The 24,698-nt window shown below is 46.5% G+C and overlaps 1 pseudogene; it reads left to right on the forward strand.

The window, feature by feature from the left end:
• LOC140708712 (centromere protein I-like) overlaps positions 1-16,115 on the forward strand; it is a 30,321-nt pseudogene extending 14,206 nt beyond the window's left edge.
• The last annotated feature ends 8,583 nt before the right edge of the window (positions 16,116-24,698 follow it).

Raw genomic sequence — 24,698 nt, forward strand, 5'->3', positions numbered from 1 at the left:
GACCTTTCCCTAGAAGAAATGAAAGATTTAAGTAATGATCTTTTAGAAATTACCCTCTGTAGTATGACTGATACTTGGTGAAGTCTGTGTTAAGCAAGCTTATAGTTATCTGTTTAGGAGTCAGGCATGTCCAAAGCTAATGTTACATTATCATCTTATACTGATGATTCTTTGGGTGAAATTGGTTGAGAAGTTCTGGGGAATGGTCTATATACTGATGTTATCTTTCCTTTTCAAAGGTGTGTGACATATATATACATTATAACCTTCCATTAGTGGTGGTGTCTTTTCCTGGGATCTTATATTCTGCACTCTTCAGCCTGGATGCCAACATCCTGAACCAGAAGTGTTTTATTAGGAGCAGGTACAAAGCCTTTTTACTATTTTATGCAATGGTATATTATAATTTTCTCTTCATCTTTCAGCTGTAATACAAAAAATATTCCTACTTGTCTTTGGCCAGGGCCTCTGGAAATCGGGATTGCTATTGGACATGAGATTCCAATATGGGGCCATGACAGCTGTGTTTTTAAATCCTCCACTGGTGTGGCTACGGAATTTAAAAAAAATCAGTTAAGGACCTGTTGTGCAGTGGTACTATTGCACTCAGCGTTGTTCATTCTAATTGCTGTGTCTTCAGGAAAAATTAGTCATTTGCTGACAATTGCTTTAACTATTTGTACCTTCTCTGATAAAAATATTTTGTGGGAGATAAGGGGAGCTGTTGCCAATTATGTGGAACTGTAAGTATTATTTTTGGTCTCCTCTAATTCTGTAACTTGTGGACTGAAATTACTTTTCTCAGTCCATAAATGTAAACTTTTTTTTTTTTTTGGAGACAAGAGTTTTGCTCTTGTCAACCTGGAGTGCAACAGCACCTTCTCGGCTCACTGCACCTTCTGCCTCCCAGGTTAAAGTGATTCTCCTGCTTCAGTCTCCGGAGTAACTGGGATTAAAGGTGCCTGCCACCACGCCCGGCTAATTTTTTTTTTTTCATAGAGACGGGGTTTCATCATTTTGGCCAGGCTGGTCTCGTACTCCTGACCTCAGGTGATCCGCCCACCTCGGCCTCCCAAATTGCTGGGATTACAGGCTTGAGTCACCATGCCTGGCTAAGTGCAGACCTTGTTGGCATAACTTGGAGGACTATGTCAAGTTTAAAATGCTTAAAAACTAATTAGTTGTTAATAGTTCTCAGACAAGAGAAACATATTTGTAGGTTTCCCTTTTGTGCTTTCTGCTGCATCATTTTCTTTCCATTAAGAAAGTACGTTTTATATCAGTGACTGACTGTTTTTGAGCCTCTATTAATTTTTTTTCATTTTACTCTTAAGTTTTGGGATAAATACGCAGAAGGTGCACGTTTGTTACATGGTTATGCATGTGGCATGGGGTGGTTTGCTGCACCTATCAACCTGTCATCTAGGTTTTAAGCCCCATATGCATTAGGTATTTGTCCTAATGCCCTCCCTCCCCTTTCCCCTCACCCCCGACAGGCCCCAGTGTGTGATGTTCTCCTCTCTGTGTCCATGTGTTCTCATCATTCAGCCCCTACTTATGAGTGAGAACTCTATTAATTTTTATTTTTTTGAGATGGAATCTAGGTCTTGTTGCCCAGGCTAGAGTGCAGTGTTGCGATCTTGGCTCACTGCAACCTCTGCCTCCCAGGTTCAAGCGATTCTCCTTCCTCAGCCTCTCGAGTATCTGGGATTACAGGCACCCGCGCCACCACATCCAGCTAATTTTTATATTTTTAGTAGAGACGGGATTTCACCATGTTTCTCAGGCTGGTCTCAAACTCCTGACCTGGTGATTCACCCAGCTTGGCCTCCCAAAGTGGTGGGATTACAAGCGTGAGCCACGGCACCCAGCCAGAACTTTATTAATTTTTTAATAGTGAAACATCGAAAGCATTTTTTATTGTTTATTTTTTATTTAGTGAAGTAGCATCTTAAGTGTACAACTTACTGAGCCTCTATTTATTTTCACTTGAGAATGTACCAGAAAAGGATAAAATCCTTAACTAGACACCTGGATATTTGTGTATGTGCATATTTGCATATATTTACATTTATAGTGTACTTTTGTATTTTACTATGTCAAAGGCATTTTATTCAAAGGTATGTTAAATGTTTCATTCTGTTTGTTTTTTTGTGTTAGGTATCGTAAAAATCTGACTGCTGCAGAGAAAAATGTTTGGTACAAAAGGTATGAATGAGAAAGCTCTGTGTTAAATCACTGTTACTCAAAAATTAAGTCTAGATACACGTGACCTGATGGGAAGGAGGAGGAAAGGGAAAATAGGTGATAGTGACAATTTTTTTATTTCTTTCCCATTAGACAAAATCAGGTTTTGATTTCAACAGCAAGACTTACCAAGAATTTAATCACTATTTGACATCCATGGTTGGTTGTCTGTGGATATCCAAACCCTTTGGGAAAGATACGTGTTGACCCTAAAATCCTAGAAAAAAACTGGAGTGGCTGAATATAAAAAGTTGAAATGTAGTCATTCATCCTTCCTTCTTGAGTTATGCTGTTTCCGTTTTGCTACAGATAAGGGTATTTTAAAGAATGTTTAGATTTTGTATAGTAATACTGTGATGGCAGAAATAGGAACTGCCATACATTTAATGTGTCTGAACTGTAAGACATGTGTTTAGTAGTAGTTTTTTTTTTAAGTAACAACTAAATTTTGGGCATTTTGCTAGGTTCTGGGATTCCAGTTAATTTAAGTAAGTTTCCTCTGAGAGAGCTTGGGCTTGTAGCAGAGACAGACTTGTAAACAAATCACTATAATACAATGTGGCAAAATGCGAAAAGCTTCAGTTGGGAGAAAGATGGAGGAGTGATCAGTTCAGTCCTACCTGGGTAGAGGTAGTGCCGTGTAAGGAAAAACTTCACAGATGTGGAAGCTCTCAGAAAATCCTTCTAGAAAAGATATAAAATTTAGGTTAGATAATAGTACAATTAGAGTTACAACCTTAGTCAAAGACTGATTTAATGGAATGATGCCAATATGCAGGCAGGTGGAGGAGGGTGTGTGTTTTGTGTGTGTATCCTTTCAGGACTTCACTCTCAGCCCTGTCTCTTTTTATTTTCTTTTTTATTGTTTTTTAAATTTTTGTGTATGTATTTATTTTGAGAGGGAATCTCTCTCTGTCGCCTGGGCTGGAGTACAGTGGTGCAATCTCAGCTCACTGCAACCTCCCCCTCCTGGGTTCAGGTGATTCTCTTGCCTCAGCCTCCTGACTAGCTGGGATTACAGGCACCTGCCACTACACCCAGCTAGTTTTTGCATTTTTAATAGAGAGAGGTTTTAACCATGTTGGCCAGGCTGGTCTCAAACTCCTGACATTAAGTGATCCACCTGCCTTGGCCTCCCAAAGTGTTGGGATTACAGGCATGAGCTACTGTGTCTGTCTGGGCTAATTTTTTGCTTTTTAGTAGAGAGAGGATTTCACCATGTTGGCCAGGCTGATCTGTAACTCCTGACCTCAGATAATCCACCCACCTTGGCCTCCCATACTGCTGGGATTACAGGCATGAGCCACAGTGCCCAGCCTGGCTTCTTTGACTTACCATGTTTTCAGTGTTCAGGTGTCTTATAGCATGTATCAGTACTTTTACTCCTAAATACTATTCCTTTGTATAGGTACGACGTTTTATTCATTTATCAGTTGATAGAAATTTTGGTTATTTTCACTTTCTGGTGATTATGAGCAAGTATTCTTGTAAAAGGTTTTGTGTGGACATATGTTTTCATTTCTCTTGGGTGTATGTACTTAAGAGTGGGAATGCTAGATCATATGGTAACTCTGTTTAGCCACTGGAAGAACTTTCAGACTTTTCCAGAGTAACAGCACCATTTCACATTCCCATCAGTAGGATGTGATGGTTCCATTCTCTCCACCTCTTTCCTAACACTTGTTACCTGATCTTTTTTTTTTTTTTTTTTGGTCCTGGCCATCCTGGAGATGTGAAGTGGTATTTCATTGTGGTATTGATTTGCATTTCCATGGTAGCTGTTGATTTTTAGCATCTTTTCATGTACTTATTGATCATTTATATATGAGAAATGCCTATTCAGACTCTCTGCTCATTTTTAAGTTTTTATAAATTTCTTTAGTGTGTATCTACACTAAATACACTATATGTATGTCGATATATATATGTCTATATATATATATTTTTTTGAGATGATTGTTCTGTAGCTCAGGCTGGAGGGCAGTAGCGCAATCACAGCTTACTGCAGCCACGAACTCCAGAGCTCAATTGATTCTCCCACCTAAGCCTCCTGAATAGCTGGGACTAAAAGCACACGCCACCACTCCTGGCTCATTTTTTTGTAGAAAGGGTTTCGCCATGTTGCCCAGGCTGGTCTGGAAATCCCCTGGGCTCAAACAGTCTTATCTGGGTTGGCCTCCCAGAGTGCTGGGATTACAGGTGAAAGCCACCACGCCTGGCCCTTTGCATATTTTTAAATGAGTTTGTGATTTTATTCAGTTGTAATAGTTTTTATATTCTAGATACAAATCCTTTATCAAATAAGTAATTTGCAAAGTTTTTTCCAGTTTTATGGATTGTCAACTTTTTGTTAGTGTCTTTTGATTTACAAAGGTTTTTAATTTTGAGGAAATGAAAATTCACCTTTTTTTTTTTCCTACTGCTTATGCTTTTGTTAGAGCTTAAGAAATCACTACCTAACTCAAGGTTACAAAGATTTATTCCTGTGTTTGAGAATTTTAGTTTTAACTCTTACATTTGGGTTTTTAAAATCAATTTTATCTCTTGTATATGTTGTGGTTTAAGTATACAACTTCATTTGTGTGTGTGTATGTGAGTACACAAATGTACCCACACCATTTGTTGAAAAGGCTACTCTTTCCCATTAAAATGTTTTGACCCTTATCTAACATCAATGGGCCGTAAATGTATGGACTGAGTTCTATTTTATGGATCTATATGTTTATCCTCTTGCCAGTAAATGCTGTCTTGATTAGTATAGCTTTGTAGCAAGCTTTGAAATCAGAAAATGTGAGTTCTCAAACTTGTTCTTCTTTTTCAAGATTGTTTTGGCTATACTTGGTTCTTTGAAATTCCGTATGAATTTTAGAAACAGCTCATAATTTCCATAAAGAATCCAGGCTGGGCGTGGTGGCTCATGCCTGTAATCCTAGTACTTTGGGAGGTCGAGGCGGGTGAATCAACTGAGGTCAAGTGTTCGGGACCAGCATGGCAAACATGGTAAAACTGTCTCTATTAAAAATAAAAAAAATTAGCCTGGAGTAGTGGCACACGCCTGTAATCCCAGATACTCAAGAGGCTGAGGAAGGAGAATCGCTTGAACCCAGGTGGTGGAGGTTGCAGTGAGTCAAGATCGCACCACTGCACTCCAGCCTGGGCAACAGAGCAAGACTCCATGCACGTCTAATTTTTGTATTTTTAGTAGAGACGGGGTTTCACTATGTTTCCCAGGCTGGTCTCGAACTCCTGACTTCAAGAGATCCACCTGCCTTGGCCTCCCAGAGGGCTGGGATTACAGGTGTGAGCCACTGTTCCCTGCCCAAATCTTCAATATGGGAAAATCTTTCTTCCTTTATGGTGTCTGTTTCTGGTGACATGCTTAGGAAAAATTCTTCATCCTGATACTGTGTAACTCTCCTTCTGTTGTCTTTTGGTCTTCTATGATTTAGGTTTGTAAACACACAGGGTAAAGGGCCCCCACGTACAAGGTGTGGACTCCTGTCCCAGGTGGGCAAACAGACTGCACACACAGGCAGCAATTTACCAGGAGGCTTCTTGGGTAGGGCAAAGTGGAGCTGCCAAAAATTCCTTCTGCCCCATGAAAGTTGACTTGATGAGTGGGTGTTGTGCCTCTCAAAATTAGAAGAAACCCACAGAAGTTTCCTTTGAGCAGGACATAAATCTGTCCCATAAATAGCTGGGAGGTATCATCCTATTCCCTGAGGTCAGGAGGGTGAGTCTGTGAACCAGGGAGGAAAGCAGCTCCCCTTCTTTAGGACACCAGCAGGAGGACGGAGGAGTTAGCTGTCCTGGGAATTCATGCCTTCATTCAGCAAAGGGAAAGCAGTTAGACCAGGGAAGGGGCCTGGCAGTGTGACGGGGGTACAGTGGTGAAGAGGGTGGGGCCGGGGAGAGGCCTCACTGAGAGGAGAGAGGATCCTCAGTGGGAACCAGGGTGTTTGTGGAAGAAAGAGTCAGGGCATGGAGCAGGAGTGGGAGCGGGGAGGCCAGCTCAGGCCTCCTCCACGTTTGTGTGAATGCCCTTCCTGCGGGCTGTGGGGCTGGCCTCAGGGTACACCGCAGGGGACTCAGAGCTCCAGTGGAAGGGTGGCTCTGCCTGAGGAAGCTGCTCATGCTCACCACTCCATCATCTGCTGCGGAGGGGGTGACAGTAACCTCAGTGCGTGGCAGAGGTGTTTTGGGATGCTGTCCTGCTGCACAGTTCAGCAGGCTGTTACCTGACTTATTTATTTAATGCATCCCTCACACTTCCTGTGTGTCCAGTGCCTTATAATATTAACTGATAACCTCAGAGCCCCGCAGGAGGTCAGCACTGTCCCCACCCTGTGTGCAAAGGGAGGACGGGGAGGCACTGCCAGTTGGGTGAGGGCAGACTGGGAAGCTTGCCTCGGGCCTCGCTGACCTTAGCGGGCTTTGCGTTTGATGGCCTGTGTTCCTTCCCTAGGATACTCAGTTTGCCAGGTTTATGGTTTATCCTAGTTTCATTCAGATTATAAAGACTAAGACTGGACTTCTGTTGATAGAGTTTCCCAATTTGGGCACAGGAAGGAGGTGAGGAACCACAAGCCCCTGCTGGACAGTAGCCCTGTAGACCCAGCCACCGCTGGCTCTGTCCTCTCTGCCTGGTCCCCTCTGTGAACCTTCATCCTGGCCACAGTCCCTCAGAGTCCTCCTTTATGAAGGGGTCATGCTTTGGGGGAGGGAGTGCCTCTCCCAGGACCCAGAGTTGGTGAGTGGCCACTTTGGAATTTGAGCCCAGGCCCTTCTTACCCTCTCTGCTTCCTTCCAGGCCCAGCTGCCTGCCCCAGCACACACCTTCCCTGGGCACCCCGGTCTTCGCTGCTGGGATGTGCCTGTTTTAGGCCTAGTTTGCTCTTATGGCTGCCACGCTGATTCTCCATTCTGCACGTCATGTCTCATCAAAATGCATGGCGGTTCCACTCCTTGTGCTAAAGAGAGCCAGTAGTTTTGTCTGGCAGTGATGCTTGCCTACTGCCCGCAAAGGTGAACAGCCATTGTCTCTACTCACAGGGTGTTCAGAGTATAGTGCGACTGGTACACAAGAACCAGTGATCTCTCCAGGAGGTGCCACAGACATGGGTGAGGTGGCTCCAGGGTTTCTATGCAGCAGACAGCAGGGGTGCCTGGGTGGGAGCAGGGTGGGAGGGCCTCGCAGTCCTGATGGGATGGTCAGGCTATGTGCGAGGCAGCAGGTCACCATCCCCAGGGTCCTGGGGACAGTGTGCGGGCAGGCATAGGAGCAGCCTTGGTGGGGTCCAGGACAGGCTGCCTGCCCTCCTGGTGAGAGGTGAGGATCAAGGACCTCGAGGCAGGCAGGGATATGGCCCAGGTTGCTTCCCACGCTCACTGGCAGTCCTGTGACTTGGGGTGCTGGTAAGGGTGTGGGGGTAGGAGTGGGAACTGGAGACAGAGGCCCAGTGGGAGGAATTGCCACAGATGCAGTGGGAGTTGTGGCAGAGATGTGAACTTGGGGAATTGGAGGTGGCAGTTAGAAAGTAAAGGGGGTTCGCAGATTTCTGGCATAGGCACTTGGTGCTGAGCGATGAAAATACCAACAGCTTTTCTTAGTGTGTCCCTGCCGGCTGCTCAGAAAGGGTCAGGCAATGCCTTTGAGACATACCATGTTCTGGGGACAGTTCTGGACAGTAAGGTCCCTGGAGACGCTTCGCTTTAAACCAGATAATCAGTTGAACCCTGATTGGGTGCACAGACATACCTATGGCAGCCAGCTAGAGCATGGCCCTAGGCAGAGCACTGGAGCTCAGGTCATGGCAAGGGATTGTGTGCTCTGAGCAGATGACAGTCCTTGTGTTCAGAGCTCTGGTTGGTCGCAAGCAGGGAGTGACCCCGCAGCCCCCTTCCTCAACTAGTGTGAGCAGTACCCAGGCATCCTTGAGTTCCTTGGTGGCTGCCTCATAGGCCCCTACTGTCTGTGAGCCTGTTGCTTATGTTGGACGGGACTATGGCAGGACAGCCATTGCGCTGACACCAGTCTGCTGGCTCCCCGCCCCTGGCTGGACAGGCCCTCGTTTTCCAGGCTTGCTTGGGTGGAGGCAAAGCTCACCATGACAGGATGGTTCTCTGTTCTTTGTCTGAAGCTATACTCCTTGCTCCATGTTTGGAGCTGTCTCCTCGTACAATCGTTTTCCTTCATTTCATGACAGTGAATCGAATGAATTTTGTCTTCAAAAGACCAAGGCTGAGGAGTGGCCAGTCGGGTCTGGCTGTTCAGGAAGGCATTCTGGGGTTGGCAGCAGAGCCCAGCTCAGGGAGATCAGAAGGGGGCTTTGGGAGCAGTTGGTGCTGTTCTGAAAGTGGGCCCCTGGAGCAGGCATGTTAGGTCTGAGGAAGGAAGGAGGGGCGAGTGGACCTCAGGAGGAATGTGAAATGAGGGCCCTGGTGTAGTCAGTATCCAGGCAAAGGGATGCCTCTGAAAAGCGCTGGGCTGGCTGGAGAGGAGAGGGCAGCATCCACGGGGAAGTGTGGGGGTTTTGCTGCAGGGCATCTGAGTCCTTTTTTTTCACTGTGTGTGTTTTGTGGCACACGATCTTCAAAGTAGAAGCAAGAGCAAAAACATTTTCAAAAATACGATTGACAGAATTGAAAATGGCGCAGGTTGTCTGTTTACCAGTCACCAAACCGGCAGAGCCTCCTTGGGTGGATGCTGCATAGAAGACATGGGAGTGACATGGCACGGTGCTGCTGTTCAGAGCCCCAGCCTTGCAGGATGATCACCTATTGCTTCTCAGCCCCACTCCGACCCGCTGAAGCTCAGCTGGGACTGGACGTTGACATAAGCTGGGTTTTCCTGGTGTTGGCCTGTCAAGACATGCCTGTTTCCGGCCTCCAGTTTGTTCCATGCTTCTCAAGCTCTGAGTTGCTGACAGTGCCCAGTGTCCACGTCATCTATGACGTTACCCAGGACAGGACAGGGCTCGTCCACCAGCACATCCCCTGGTGTCTGGTGCCAGCTTGTCTTCAGCTCACCAAACACATTTCTTCAACCTGGTCATTACACCACCCTGAAGCTATTGCATTAAGTCATGTTTCTGGATCTTGTCTCTGTGACTGTGCCAGGTGTCTCTGCTGCACCAAGACTGTCTGTCTGGGGACTGCTAGTGTACGGACACTCTCAAAAATAGCCAGTAGAAGTTTGAAAAGACTGCTTTTGTATCAGGCCTGGTTTTGCCTCCCGTGATTGCTGCTGTAGGTCATAGAGCCAATCTGTGTAACTGGATGTCACCCTCAGCCTCCTCTACACCCCTCTCCCTCTCTGACTCTTGGCCATATGTGCCCCACGGCCTCCCCACTCCTCACACAGCCAGCCTTTATATTGTCCCGCTTTGCTGCTGTTTCTGCTGCTCTCTCCTCGGTCTTGCTATTGGTCCCAGTGGTTTGGGAGGCCAAGTTGGGAGGATCACTGAAGGCCAGGAGTTCAAGACCAGCCTGGAAAACAAAACAAGATCCTGTCTCTACCAAAATAATAATAATAATAAAAAGTATAAACTAAAAAACTTAGCCAGGCATGGTGATGCATGCCTGTAGTCCCAACTATTTGGGAGGCTGAGGTGGGAGGATACTTGAGCCCAGGAGTTGAAAGCTGCAGTGAGCTGTTTGTGCCATTGTGCTGTAGCTGTGACAGAGGGAGACCTTGTCTCAAAAAACAGAAGAGAAAAGGAAGGTGGGAAGAAAGACAGGTATGCTTTTGAGGGGGAGGGGCACAGGTGAGGCATCCTTCAGAAAAGAGGCCTGTGCAGCCACTTCTATCAGAAATGCTCAGTGACTCTTGGGGCCTAGCAGCTCCCTTCTCAGCCTCTGGGTATGGAGAGCCTGCCCCTTGCCAGCCCCAGACCGTGCGCACAGGGTCCTCCCCGCCCACCCTGCCTGGCTTTGCCAGGACTCTGACCCTACACCGTGTGTGAGCTGGTTCTCCTCCTCCTGAACTGATAACTCTCATCTTTTGTGGCCCTAGTGACCTTTCCCCTTATTTTTCTGTTTCACCCATGGATGCCTGGTGAGCAGGAACCTCTTGCTGCCTCATCGCCTCAGTTGAGGCTTCAGAAAGCACCCAGGGAGGTGGGAGCTGCAAGTGTGCTTTTTGAATTGAGCAGGGGTAGGACAGTGTCGCTTTGTTTTTCTTTTTACATGAAGACGTGTGCGCGTCTCAGCATTGAGTCTCCTTTCTGTGATGTCTTTAGGAATCACAGTCGTGTTGCTGCAGCCCAGTGTGCACAGTGCTTCTGTTTCCTGGGGTTGGCTGGTTGCTGTTTGGAGTGATCAGAATTATTTCTAGCACCAGTTGGACTATTCAGTTCACTTCGAGACAAGGCCCCCGAGCCCTGACACCCTTGCTTGTTTCTTTATCAGTAAGCCCAGTGTTGCTGACAGTTGGTGCTCACAGTGTGCATGTCATCTGTGATGTTACCCAAGAGAGGACAGGGCTTGTCCACCAGTAAATCCACTGGTGTCTGGTGCCGCCTTGCCTTCAGCTCACCAAGTACGTTTCTTCAACCTGATCATGCCACCACCTCAAAGCTGTTGCACGGAGACCAGGCAGGGAAGAGACCTCTCCTCTTGGGAAGAAGGCAGGCCATGAGCAGACCAGGGCAGCCAGTCCCTGGGAGCCACAGGCCAGGCGTTCCTAATAGATGCATGCCTGTTCCTGTCTTGCCCTGTGTGAATGTGAGGGGCAATGTGGGCTGCATTCAAGCTGGCTCCAGCTTAACTGACGCACATGGCTGTTCGTCTCTGCGGAGCAGAAGTGTGATGAAAAGCTTTTCATAGGATTCCATCTGTTAGTACAGAATTGTTGATAAGTGCTATTAAAGATAACGTTTCACATTTCTGTGGTCTTTCTCCTCTTGTCCCCAGCTAGAAGGTGTTGAAGTTGGGGCTTCTCTTTGATCCCACATAGGGGACCTGCATTGTCCCACACAGGGTCAAACCCTTGCTATGGGAGGGACTGAGTGATGACTTCATGTGGCCCCTTTATTTTACAGAGGAGAAATCTGGGTCCTACCATGCTGGCAGAGTTTGTGGGGACCCAGGCCACTCAAGAGAGTAGGAACTAGGAGCTAGAGGCCAGCTGCCGCCCTAGTCTAATGCATATCTCCTTCATCATGAACGGGTTGTGAGTCATTCTTAGGGGCTAACCCCCCACCCCTTCGTGCCATGGTTCCCTCTTTGCTCCGTGGTGACCACGTTTCCAGTCCCTTCTGTCTCATCATCCTGCTCACTTTCTCCCTGGCTCAGCAGCCTGTCATTGTTCTTTGTTGAGTGCCCCTTTCTTCATGCCTCTTTTGGACCTCAGCCAGACTGTGTGCTGAGGACAGCACCTTGTTACCAGGGGCAGCTGCTCTGCAGGACCTGTTGGCCAGGGCCCCACAGCATTGGATTTGCTGGTGTAACCAAACCTCTTTCCTCCTTTTGTGTTTCAGTGAGAATGCCATGAGGAAAGCTGGCGTGGCGCACAGTAAATCCAGCAACGACACGGAGAGTCATGTTCCTGAAGGCCAAGCCCCAGGTAAGACCTTAGCGGGTGGAGCCCCTCTGCCAGAGAGGCTTGGAAGGGAGAGTGTCACAGACTCTGGAAGCTCTCTCTGGGGGTCCTAGGGATTGTGGGCGGGGTCGTTGCTCATTGATTGATCACAGTAAGTTGGGGTGGGGGCATTGCACATTGATTGATCACCAGGAGTCGGAGTGGGGTGGTTGCTCATTGATCACAGGCACAACTGGCTTTGCCTGCAGCAGTCTGGGTCCTCCTGTCTGTCCATGGTACAGGGAGGACACTCGGGATGCAGGCCCAGCCTCTGGCCCCAGACCTCACAGCCAGCACCTTCCATCTGTGGTGAGCCCCTGTGAATTCTACAGAGAGCTCACTTAGACCCCCAGTTGCTCCTGTGGAAGAGATCAGTGTCTTGAGCAAAAATCTCATTTGTTCTCAGCCCCTCCGAGGGGTCCTTACCGAAGCCCCACAGTGCCCTGAGGCATGAGCCAGAAGCATCCTTGTCCCCTTTTGCTAAGTTATGTAGAAGAATTCATCCCAGGTGGAGTAGAGGATAAGGATTTCTACCACATAGGCTCTCTCCCTGGGCCAGCACCACACTGAGGGCCTGATGTGACCACCTCCCTTCATCTGTGTGTGCTCCCTGGAACAGAACCGTTTTACCAGAAATGAACGAAACATACAAGCAGTTGTGTGCCCGTGTGTGTGCAAGATAGAGCTGCAAGAGCACAGGGGCTGAGGTGGGTGGAGTGGGCTCTGTCTATGCATGCATGTGATAAGCTTTTTCTTAAAGAGCATTATGTAATTCACACTTCAAGGTTCACGTGTCTGTGGTCTTTAGGATATTCACATGGTTCTGCAGCTGTCATCAAAATCTAATTTTGGAATATTCATTAATAAATAAATAAATAGAGGTGCAGCTTCACTGTGTTGCCCAGGCTGTTCTCAAACTGCTGGCCTCATGGCAGACCTTTTGCCTAGGCAGCCCAAAGTGCTGGGGTCACAGGTGTGAGCCACACAGCCTAAGTTTACAACTTTTTTTTTTTTTTTTTTTTTTTTTTTTTTTTTTTTTTTGGTGACAGTGTCACTGTAACCCAGGCTGGAGTGCAGTGGCATGATATCCCAGGCCTGGGTCTACCAGCATGTACCCCCACACCGGGCTAATTTTTTTTTTTTTTTGGAGATACAGAGTCCCACTATGTTGCCAGGTTTCATCTATCCTCCTGCCTTGCAAAGTACTGAGATTACAAGTGTGAGCCACCATGACCAGTCAGCATTTTTTTTTTTTTTTTTTTTTTTTGAGACTAAGTATTGCTCTGTCACCCAGGCTGGAGTGCAGTGGCACCATCCTGGCTCACTGCAGCCTCTGCCTCCAAAGTTCAAGCATTTCTTCTGCCTCAGCCTCCTGGTTAGCTGAGATTACAGGCACATGCCACCATGCCCGGCTAATTTTTGTATTTTTAGTAGAGATGGCGTTTCACCATGTTGGGCAGACTGGTTTCAAACTCCTGACCTCAGGTGATCTGACTACCTCGGCCTCCCAAAGTGCTGGGGTTACAGGTGAGAGCCACTGCGTCTGGCCCAGTCTGCATTTTTTAAAGGAATTTTGTAACTGTTAGCAGTCACACACTCCCCTTTCCTTCTTTTTTTTTTTTTTTTTTTTTTTTTTTAATTTATTTATTATTATTAAACTTCAAGTTGTAGGGTACATGTGCACAACGTGCAGGTTTGCTACATATGTATACTTGTGCCATGTTGGTGTGCTGCACCCATCAACTCGTCATTTACATCAGGTATAACTCCCAATGCAATCCCTCCCCCCTTCCCCCTCCCCATGATAGGCCCCGGTGTGTGATGTTCCCCTTCCCCAGTCCAAGTGATCTCATTGTTCAGTTCCCACCTACGAGTGAGAACATGCGGTGTTTGGTTTTCTGTTCTTGTGATAGTTTGCTAAGAATGATGGTTTCCAGCTGCATCCATGTCCCTACAAAGGACACAAACTCATCCTTTTTTATGGCTGCATAGTATTCCATGGTGTATATGTGCCACATTTTCTTAATCCAATCTGTCACTGATGGACATTTGGGTTGATTCCAAGTCTTTGCTATTGTGAATAGTGCTGCAATAAACATAATCCAGCATGTAAACAGAACCAAAGACAAGAACCACATCATTATCTCAATAGATGCAGAAAAGGCTTTTGACAAAATTCAACAGCCCTTCATGCTAAAAACGCTCAATAAATTCGGTATTGATGGAACGTACCTCAAAATCATAAGAGCTATTTATGACAAACCCACAGCCAATATCATACTGAATGGGCAAAAACTGGAAAAATTCCCTTTGAAAACTGGCACAAGACAGGGATGCCCCTTTCCTTCAACTCTCAGCCACCACTTACACTTTTCACTGCCATGGATTTTCCTATTCTGAATTTTCCACGTAAATACAATTGTACAGTACATGTTTTTTATTTTATAGCTGGCTTATTTCACTTAACATAATATTTTCAAGGTTCAAGGTCCGTGAAGCATGTTTGGTTATGTATTTTATTCCTTTTTATTGTCAAAGATTCCATGTATGGATGTGTATGTCACATTATAGCCATTCATTAGTTGGTGGATATATGAATTGTCTCTATTTTTTGCTTATTATGAATAAGCAGAATAATAGTTGACATGTGTTTGTGGGGGCTGTGTTTTCACTTCTTTTGGATATATACCTGGGGTAGTGTTGCCGGGTCATATGGTACCTCTGTGTTTAACCTTTTGAGGATTTGCTACGTGTTTCCCAAAGCAACTGCACTATTCTAAATTCTCACCAGCAGCTTAAATTAGGTTCCAGTTTCCCCTCATCCTCTCCAGTATTTGTTACCGTTTATCTGTAGCCATTGAATCGGTATCTCATTGCTTTGATTTGTATTTGACTAGTGACTAATGATGTTGAGCATCTTTTCATGTGCTTTTTGGCCATTTGTATATTTTCTTGAAAGTATGTTCAGATCCTTTGTCCATTTTTAAATTGGGTTGTTACTCTTTTCATTGTTGGGTTGTAATAGTTCTTTATGCATTTGGATGTAAGTCTCTTATTAGATATGTAATTTGCAATTATCTGGGGGAATTTTTCTTTAAATTGAGACAGAGTTGCTTTGTTTCTCAGGCTGGAGTTCAGTGGTGTGATCTCAGTTTACTACAACCTCTGTCTCCCAGGTTCAAGCGATTCTCCTGCCTCAGCCTCCCGAATGGGTGGGATAGCAGGCCTGTAGCACCACACCTGGCTAATTTTTGTATTTTTAGTAGAGATGGGTTTTTTTCCATGTTGGCCAGGCTGGTGTTGACCTGGCCTCAAAGAACCCACCCTCTTCAACCTCCCCTAGTGCTGGGATTACAGGTGTGAGCCACTGTGCCTGGCCTATTTTGGGGGATTTTTAATTTAAAAATTTAACAATTTTTGGCCAGGCGCAGTGGTTGACTCCTGTAATCCCGGAACTTTAGGAGACCAAGGCTGGTGGATTGCTTGAGCCTGTGAGTTCAAGACCAACCTGGGCAACACGGTGAGACCTTCACTCTTGACTTTTTTTTTTTTTTTGAGACAGAGTCTCGCTCTGTTGCCCAGGCTGGAGGGCAGTGGTGAGACCTCAGCTCACTGCACCCTCCGCCTCCTGGGTTCAAGTGATTGTCCTACCTCAGCCTCCCAAGTATCTGAGATTACAGGTGCCTGCCACCATGCCAGTCTAATTTTTGTATTTTTAGTAGAGAACTCCTGACCTCAATTGATCCACCTGCCTTGACCTCCCAAAGTACTAGGATTACAGGCTTGAACCACTGTGCCTGGCCAACACTGACTCTGGTTTTTTGTCTGTTTTTTTTTTTTTTTTTTTAATTTTAAATTGTTTTTGTTAGTTGGTATTTTCTTACAATTAAATGAACTTTTATAAGGGCTTGTTAAACTATCTCAGATTTTTGAAAGGCAGACTTACTCATTCAGCATCGTTAATTACTTCATAACAAACTACCGCACAACTTAGGGGCTTAAAGCAGTGAGTTACTATTTTTCCTGCATCTGTGGGTCAGGAGTTGGGGCAGCTGGAATTACATGGCTGGACCATTCTCCCGGTCTCACTTGTGACTTCCCATGTGGCTGTTTCCCCTCCAGCCAGGCGGGAGGGTCATATAGCCTTCACTCAGGTGGCTGCACGTCAACTTTCCTGACACGGCCTCCACGTGGTATCTTCAGCAGCATAGCCGGACTTCCCTACAACATGGCAGCTGGCTTCCAAGAGGAGGAAGAAATGGCAGCGGCCAGTCCTCACAGCTCCTAGAACAACACTTGGAAACAGTAAGTTCGAAGGCCAGTGCAGATTCAGGGGAGGGTAACTCGCCTCCACCTTTTGATAAGAGCAGCAGCCTATAGGTACAGGCAGACCGTTGATCATTTTGGGAGCATCATGGAGACTGGCTACCACATGAGGATTAAGCTTTCTCTCCCAAAAGAGGTGTCCAGCAGAACTCCTGCCCCTCCCCATGACAGCTTGCTCTGCCTTGGCCCCCAAATTACTACAGCCCACACACTGTGCCTTAATGATTTTAGTCCATTTTCTTTAATCAAGCTGGTTCTAAATTCCTAACTCCAGGAAGAAGCTCTGTCTAATTGGAAGACAAATATGTGTAAGAGCTGTGTTGGAAATGTTCTACGTCATTTTTACAGAGACAGACATCTTACTGATATACTGTTGTCTGGTGGCCATCTTTATACTTACTGCTCAAGCTCCACGTGGAGGGAATGCCAGCTAGTGCTGTGAGGGTCAGCTCAGCAGGTAGACTGTGGTAAGACATGCTCTGGGTCAGATGCAGCCCGGGCACACTTGTTACGTGCCCCTGCTCCCTGAGACCCTGTTGTAACAACTGTGAGTGAATGTAAAACGTGAAACCCATGAGCAGAGAAGAGGATAGGAAGGAGTAATTTCTCTGTGTTTCCAGATCCCAAGAAACTCTGGGAGGTTGTGGGTCATGGAGGAGGAGGAGGATGACCTTCCATTGCAATCCTGGCAGGCTTTGGAGTACAGAGGTGCCCATTGCAAAAGAAACCAGGCTGCTAATGGGCACCCCAGGCTGTCTAGTGTATACCCCAAAGCAAGGAAAGCCTTGTGTGTACTTGCCTAAAGGAATTAACGAAATTGTCTGGAGTGAGCTCATGCCTTCAGCGTGGGTGTTAGCACCCCAAGTTAAAGCCCTCCTTATCCTCTCATTGCCTGGCTCCAGTTCTCACAGCCTGACCCCATTTGTGCACTCTACAGTGATGTCTGCCTGCAACGCCCTGTTCTGCATGCCTCATGCGTGTGAACTCATTTCATTCCTACTCAGCTGCAATACCATTCGTTCCAGTTTACAGGCAAGGAAACTCAGGCATGAAGATTCTGTTTTACTCAGGATGTCACTTTGCTGATGTCAGAGCCCATGCTCTTAGTCACATCTTACTGACGCCCGAATCTTTGAAGGCAAAAGATACCCAACACTCACTCTAATTCCTTAACACCTTAATTTCTATGGGTGGGACTACTCTCTGTATAAGGGAGACTCAGGGATACAAAAATAGCTATGCCTGGGGGTGATAGGCGATAGTGATAATGGCATCTCCAAACATTCCAGCCAACTTCCTGAAGGAAGGTTCAAGAAGATTTGCCACCCATCGAATGAGAAGACAGGGGTCCTGGCACCTCTGTGTCAGCACCTAGAGGGAGAGTGTGGAGATACATTTACTGGAACTGGATGTTTTTCTGGATATTTGCTTACTTGGCCATTTAAAATTAAACACCTATCATCTATTTTGCACTTAACATAGTGTTATGGAAAAGTAGTATGTGTTTCTGGTTTGCAGTTTGGAAACTATTTGTACAGAATTGAACCCTGATTAGAGAGCAAAGGTGAAACTCAGGGACTAGGGAGGCTGAGACGGCATCAGAACGCGGCAGCCACTTTGGAATTTATTGGCGAGGAAGGCCTGGGCTGAGCCACCAACCAGCTAGAATCAAGGCACAAAAAGACCCGACTGTTCCCCAGGAGAGCGAGAGAGGACAAAGATGCTCACGTGCCTCTGATGAAAGGAGATATTTTCCTACCTTCAGTATTTATTTATTTATTTATTTATTTATTTATTTATTTATTTATTTTGTCAGGGTGTTGCTCTGTTGCCCAGGCTGGAGTACAATAGTGTGATCATAGCTCACTGCACCCTCAAATTACTGGATGCAAGTGATCTTTCCACCCCAGCCTCCTGAGTAGCTGGGACTATAGGTGTGCACCACAATGCCTGGCTACTTATTTTCAACTTTTTTTTCATAAAATTAACTCAAAATAGGTCAAAAATGTAAATTTACAAGCCAAAACTGTATGTTAGAGGACAGCAAAGTCATACATCCTCATGACCTTGGATTAGGCAACAGCAGTTTCTTAGATGTGATGCCAAAAAAGCACATGCAACAAAAAATGTAGATAAATTTGACTTCATCAAAGTTAAAAATTTGTACATTGGCTGGGTGCGGTGTCTCAAGCCTGTAATCCCAGCACTTTGGGAGGCTGAGACGGGCGGATCATGAGGTCAGAAGATCAAGACCATCCTGGCTAACACGGTGAAACCCCATCTCTACTAAAAAATACAAAAAACTAGCCGGGTGAGGTGGCGGGCGCCTGTAGTCCCAGCTACTCGGGAGGCTGAGGCAGGAGCATGGCATAAACCCGGGAGACGGAGCTTGCAGTGAGCTGAGATCTGGCCACTGCACTCCAGCCTGGGTGACAGAGCAAGACTCCCGTCTCAAAAAAAAAAAAAAAAATTGTACATCGTAAGACATTGTCAAAATAAGGAAAACAAGAATATATTGGCAACTCACATATCAGGTAAGGGTTTAATATCCAGAATACATTAAAAAACTCCTCCAACTCAACTCCCAAAAAAAAAAAAAAAAAAAAAAAACAGCTGAAAAATGGGCAACGTATTTGAATAAGTATCTCCAAAAAAGAGATGAGATAAAAATGGCCAAGAAGTACATGAAAAGATGCTCAGCATCTTTAGGGGATTGCAAATAACCACAATGAGATGCCACTTCGTACCTATTGTAATGGCTGTGATTTAAAAAAAGATAGACAATAAGTATTGACAAAGATGTAGGGAAATTGGAATTCTCTTTTTTTGTGATGGAGCCCCTCTCTGTCACCCAGGCTGGAGTGCAGTGGCATAATCTTGGCTTACTGCAGCCTCCACCTCCCAGCTTCAAGTGATTCTCCTGCCTCAGCCTCCCGAGTAGCTAAAACTACAGGCACACACCACCTAGCTAATGTTGTATTTTTCCTAGAGACCGGGATGGGGGCTCATCGTGTTTGCCAGGCTGGTCTCGAACTCTTGACCTCGGGTGATCCACCCCTCTCGGCCTCCCAAAGTGTTGGGGGTACAGGTGTGAACCACCACACCTAGCAGAGAAACTGGAATTCTCATACATTGCTGGAGAGAATGTGAAATGGAACAGCTACCGTGGAAGACAATGTGACAATTCTTCAAGAAATTAAATGTAGAGTTACCGTATGACCCAGACGTTTTCTACTCTTAGGTATATACTCAAGAGGAAAGAAACCATGTCCTCACAAAAACATACACAGACTGTTGTAGCATCGTAACATCATTCCTAATAGCACAAAGTGGAAAAAATCCAAATGTCTACTAGCTGTTGAATGGATGAACAGTGTGTGGAATTTCCACACAATGGAATATCATATGGCCACACAAAGGGATGTATAACTGATACATGCTGCAACATGGATGAAGCTTTAAAGTGTTACATAAATGAAGCAGTCACAAAAGACCACATTGCGTTTTTATAAAATTTCCAAAGAGGCCAGGCACAGTGGTTCACACCTTAATCCCAGCACTTTGGGAGGCCAAGGCAGGCAGATGACGAGGTCAGGAGTTTGAGACCAGATTGGCCATTATGGTGAAACCCCATCTCTACTAAAAATACAAAAATTAGCCGGGCATAGTGGCGCACAGTTGTCGTCCCAGCTACTCAGGAGGTTGAGGCAAAAGAACCACTGGAACTCAGAAGGCGAAGGTTGCAGTGAGCTGAGATTGCACCACTGTACTCCAGCCTGGGCAATAGAGCAAGACTCCATCAAAAAAAAAAAAAAAGCCAAAGGTGGATACTCTCCATAATAGAGTGTTTCAGTTTCCCATGGCTGCCATAACAAGATACCATAAAGTTGGAGGCTCCTATCTCTGGGTCCATGGCTTTGGCCTCTGAGCCCCATGACTCTACTCTCATGGTCATCTTTCCTTAAAGAGTAGCACGTGTTTGAGGCTGAGTAGTTTTATCAGCCTATTTTCTGCCTCTAAATTTTGGGAGTTCTTTGGTTTTGTCTAGTCTCTCAACATTCTATGATTTTGTCTAGTCTGTAAATTTTCTAGTCCAATATAGCAGTGTTTCTTCTCATAGAACATTCTAAAATCCTTGCAGAATTTCTGCGTATATGATGGAATTCATGGCGTTAGATGAGGTTTCTCCACAGATCTTTCCTAGATAATTTAGTCTCTTTGCCTCACTTCTGTGAGATGATTGAGGGGATTCATGAGTCCCATGTTTAATATGTTTGGCACTAGGAAAATTTGCAAGGCATGTCACGTTGGCATTCTCTACAGAACACGCTTTCCTGACTGGATATCCTAGTTTTAGCATTTTGGTTTTTTCCAATATGAATAACCTGAGAATTTCCCAAATCATCAAGTCTAGGTTCTTTTTGGCATAACAGTTCTTCCCTCAGTTTATCTATTTTGTTGTACCTTTAAGTTCTTTACAGTACCTCAATTTATCTCTTGCCTCTTGCATTTACTATAAGTGGGAAAAAGAAACAAAGCTGAGTCTTGAGTGCTTTGATTGCAAGTCTGCTCAGCTAAATGTGCAAGCTCATTGCTTGTGATTCTGCCTTCCACACAGCTGTAGGACACAATCCAACTAAATTTTTGCTATTCTATAGCAAAGAACATCTTTGCTCTAGTTTCCTGTAACATATTCCTTGTTTCCTCTGTGCCCTTAGAATCACCTTTAATGTTCATGTGTTTACCAACATTCTGTTTATGACAGTACATGTATTCTTGAAAATAACACAGACTTTCTATCAAGTTCCTCATTTCCTTTAAGGCAGAGTATGGGTGACAGAGTCTTTAACATCCACATGTCTACCAACAGCCTCTTCAAGGCAACCTAGGCCTTTTCTATCATGGTTTCTCACAATTCTATCATCGCCGCTTTATTACCCAATTTCAAAGCCACTGCCACATTTTTAAGTACCCCACTCCTGGTAGGAAAAAAATGCATGTGTTTCCTGTGACTGCTCTAACAAGTTCCTACAGACTTGATGGCTTAAAAGAACAGAAATGTAATCTCTCACAATTCTGAAGACCAGAAGTTCTCAAAGTCAGTACCATGGGCAAAAATCACAGTGGCAGCAGGGAGGCTATAGTAAAGGAACCTATTTCTCACATCTCTCAGCTTCTGGTCACTGCTGGTACTCCTTGCCTTGTGGCTGTATCACTCCAGTCTTTCAAGGCCAGTATCACAGAGTAGATTCTTTCTATATTCCATCTTCACATCGCCTTCTCCTGTGTGTGTGTGAATTTCTGCCTGCCTCTTATGTGGCAGTTGCACTTAGGGTCCACCTGTGTAACACTCTGTCTCAAGATCTTTAACTTCACCACACCTGCAAAGACCCTTTTCCCAAATGAGGTAACATTTACAGGTTTCAAGGAATAGGACCTGATCTCTCTCAGTACTGTTATTTAGCCTACTTCAGGTAGAAAGTTGACGAGTGATTGTCAAGGGCCAAAGATGCTGTGGGGGAAATGGAGTTTTCATTTGGAGTGATGAAAATGTTCTAAAATGAGACTGTACATAGTGGCTCACGTCTGTAATCCCTGCACTTTAGGAGGCCTGGGCGGGTGGATCCCTTGAGGTCAGGAGTTTGAGACCAGCCTGGCCAATATAGTGAAACCCTGCTTGTACTAAAAATTCAAAACTTAGGAGTCGTGGTGCACATCTGTAGTCCCAGCTACTCAGGAGGCTGAGGCAGGAGAATCACTTGAACCTGGGAGGTTGAAGTTGCAGTGAGCTGAGATCATGCCACTGCACTCCAGCCTGGGCTACAGAGCGAGACTCCATCTCAAAAAAAAAAAAAAAAAAAAAAGGAAAAAGGGAAAAAAAAAAAGTTTTAAAATTTTGATAGTGCTGCACAATTCTGAATGTAGTACCAAAAACCAATGAATGGCATGCTTTAAGTTGGTGAATTGTGTATCAGCCAACTTACTAATACATATTTTAATGGAACCAGTGAAGGTGATGGATGACAGGTCTGTCTGTTTGATGGCCAGGTCAGGACAGCATGATTTTCTTGGGTAGAGGACACTGCTGGGGCTGCCCAGTTCCTGCTTAACGAAATCCCACACTTGGACAGAACTGGAACAGAGGCAGTGGAGCAGGCTGTCTGGGGGGCATTGGCCATGTTCTTAGAAAAGGCTCTCCGTGTAACTTCCTCCAGGGAGCCAGATCCTTGGGCCACTTGGGCTATCCACAGTCCAGGTTCATCTCAGCTGTGTGAGGGTGCACTCGGTGGTGTTAGAGCATCTTGTGTGTGCTCAACACACTCCTCATTTTTGTAGGAGAACACAGGGCATAGGAAACTCTTGAAACATGCATGTGATTTTCTCGTCACAGTTCTGAGTCCAGGCAGAGCTGCTTTGGGCAAGTGGGGCATCCCCTCCAGGGAAGCCCAAGTCCATAACACAAAGGCTGCCCCTCAGAGGAAGGGCTGGCTTGTGGGTGCTGCTGGCTTCCCACCACCAGCTGGGCCTCAGCCCTCGTGGCATTCCTGTTGAGCACTACAGGGCACCCAGGGGGCAGTGGCATCAGGGATCCTGCTGCAGGCACACCTGTGCTACTCACATGGGAACCATGTCCCCGCTGTAAAGGATGAAGAGCAAGGTCCTCAGGACCTGTGTCCTCAAAATACCTTGCACTGCACCACCCATGAGAGTGGGCCTGGTGGCTGGCAGGGCCAGGCAGTGAGTGCCTCCCTGTGCTGCCTGCCACTCTGGGCACCAGAGGTACTTGAGGTACTGCAGCCCTCTGGTGATTAGAGGTCCCCCCTTTCTGTGCACTACGCCATCGATTGTTAAAATTGTTTGTGTGTTCATCAGTAGCTGTCACTGTTGTACACTTCTCCTTGAACTTGGGCCTGCTGTCGTCTGAATGCTGTCAGCCTTGGAGCTGGCACTGTCCAGTCTGGCCCTGGTCAGCCCAGACCTCAGTAATCCTTGTCTCACATACTGTCTTGGTTCATTCTCCAGCTTCCTGGCAAAGTTCCTGCTCCCTGAAGCAGGAAGAGGCTGAGATTAATGCCAAGGAAATGGGGCTGTGGGCCTGGGAGGACTGTGCTGCCGGGTGAGGGTGGCACTGAGCTGGCTACTCCGAGACCATGAATACAGCTGTGTTGTGGTGGGAGGGTTGGTGTGGGTGTAGCCATGGCTCTCTAAAGATTGCCCTCTGAGGAGAAAGGTGAGCCTGGCCGGACCCCCTGTCAAGGTTGCTATGTCAGGGCAAGAGGACAGTGTCTTGCCCCCAGGAGCAGGCAGTCTGGGCAGGAGACCCAGAGTGATCGTGTGTGTGGAAGGCAACTGCAGCGCAGCTAGGGGACCAGGAGGCTCTCCCGCCTCCAGGGAGGTGTGTGCGGCTCTGCCAATGCCTCTCTTCCAGGACAGTTACCAGGTCCCAGGATGAGCAAGAGTCCTTGACTGCCCAGGAAGGTCCCTGAAGCAGCAGGGGCTGGGCTAGGGGCGAGGGACTGGGAAGAAATGCCTGATAGCTGGTGAGGAACAATGCGCACACATGTGACTTGGAAAGAAACAAGCTTTATTTTCAGTTTTCAGCAGTTAGAGTGATACTTAACTTCATCATATTCTTTTGTGTGAATAGCAAATAGCAAAATACAAGAACGTAAACAGTTTTGACAGTTTGGAGATCAAGTACTTTTTTCGTCTTGAGTGTCATCTGTCTTGGAATTTAGCTGGGTTTAAAAGTAGTGGAATTATCAGGAAATTCTAGAGAGAGCCAGTCTCTAGCTGCAGGTAGGTGTGCCTGGCACTGACCAGCTGCGGGCACAGATGCAGGCGTCTCAAAGCACCAAGCAGTACAGGTGCCAGTTCTGCAGAGCCTGCAGCCTCTTCTGCCGCTTGGCAAAGTTGTTCTTCAGGGTCTGCTTCAGCGCGGGCAGGATGGCACGTGCTGCCACAGGCATGGGGCTCAGAAGCAGGCTGGGGGTGGGTAGAGAGACTGTCACCTTGAGTGTCCACAGGAGTGGAGCGTGCTGGGAGTAGGGCCTGCATGACTCTCACTGGGACCCAGTGAGGCCATGGACGCCTCTGCTTCTGTGCTGCCACCTCTCCACCACTCCCTGTCTGCGACCCAGGTAGCAGGGTTGCCCTGCTCTTCCCACACCCGTGGGACTTACCATTTCTTGGAGAGGCTCTTGGTGGAGACCTTGGGGAACTGAATGGCTTTTTGGTCCCTGGATGAAGGAAGAGTCAGCAGTGAGCCCAAAACAGGCCCCAGGGATGGGGAAGGGGTGACTGGGCCCTCACCTGGAAGAGCTAGATCCAGCCTCTTTTGGGGCCGCCCGGGGCCTCTGGCCCTTTTCTCTTGGGCTGCAGCTTTGGGTCCCCTGGTACTAATATTACTCAGACTTGAGGTACTGCAGCTAAAAGACGGGGACATCAGCATGATGGGGCCCGCAGCAGCGCCAGCCGGCACAGCCACCCCCACCACCCAGGGCCTCACCTCTTGGGCCTGCTGGATGTTGACATTCCACAGCTG

Source organism: Chlorocebus sabaeus, chromosome 16 (assembly GCF_047675955.1).
Source record: "Chlorocebus sabaeus isolate Y175 chromosome 16, mChlSab1.0.hap1, whole genome shotgun sequence".
Lineage (NCBI taxonomy): Eukaryota > Metazoa > Chordata > Mammalia > Primates > Cercopithecidae > Chlorocebus > Chlorocebus sabaeus.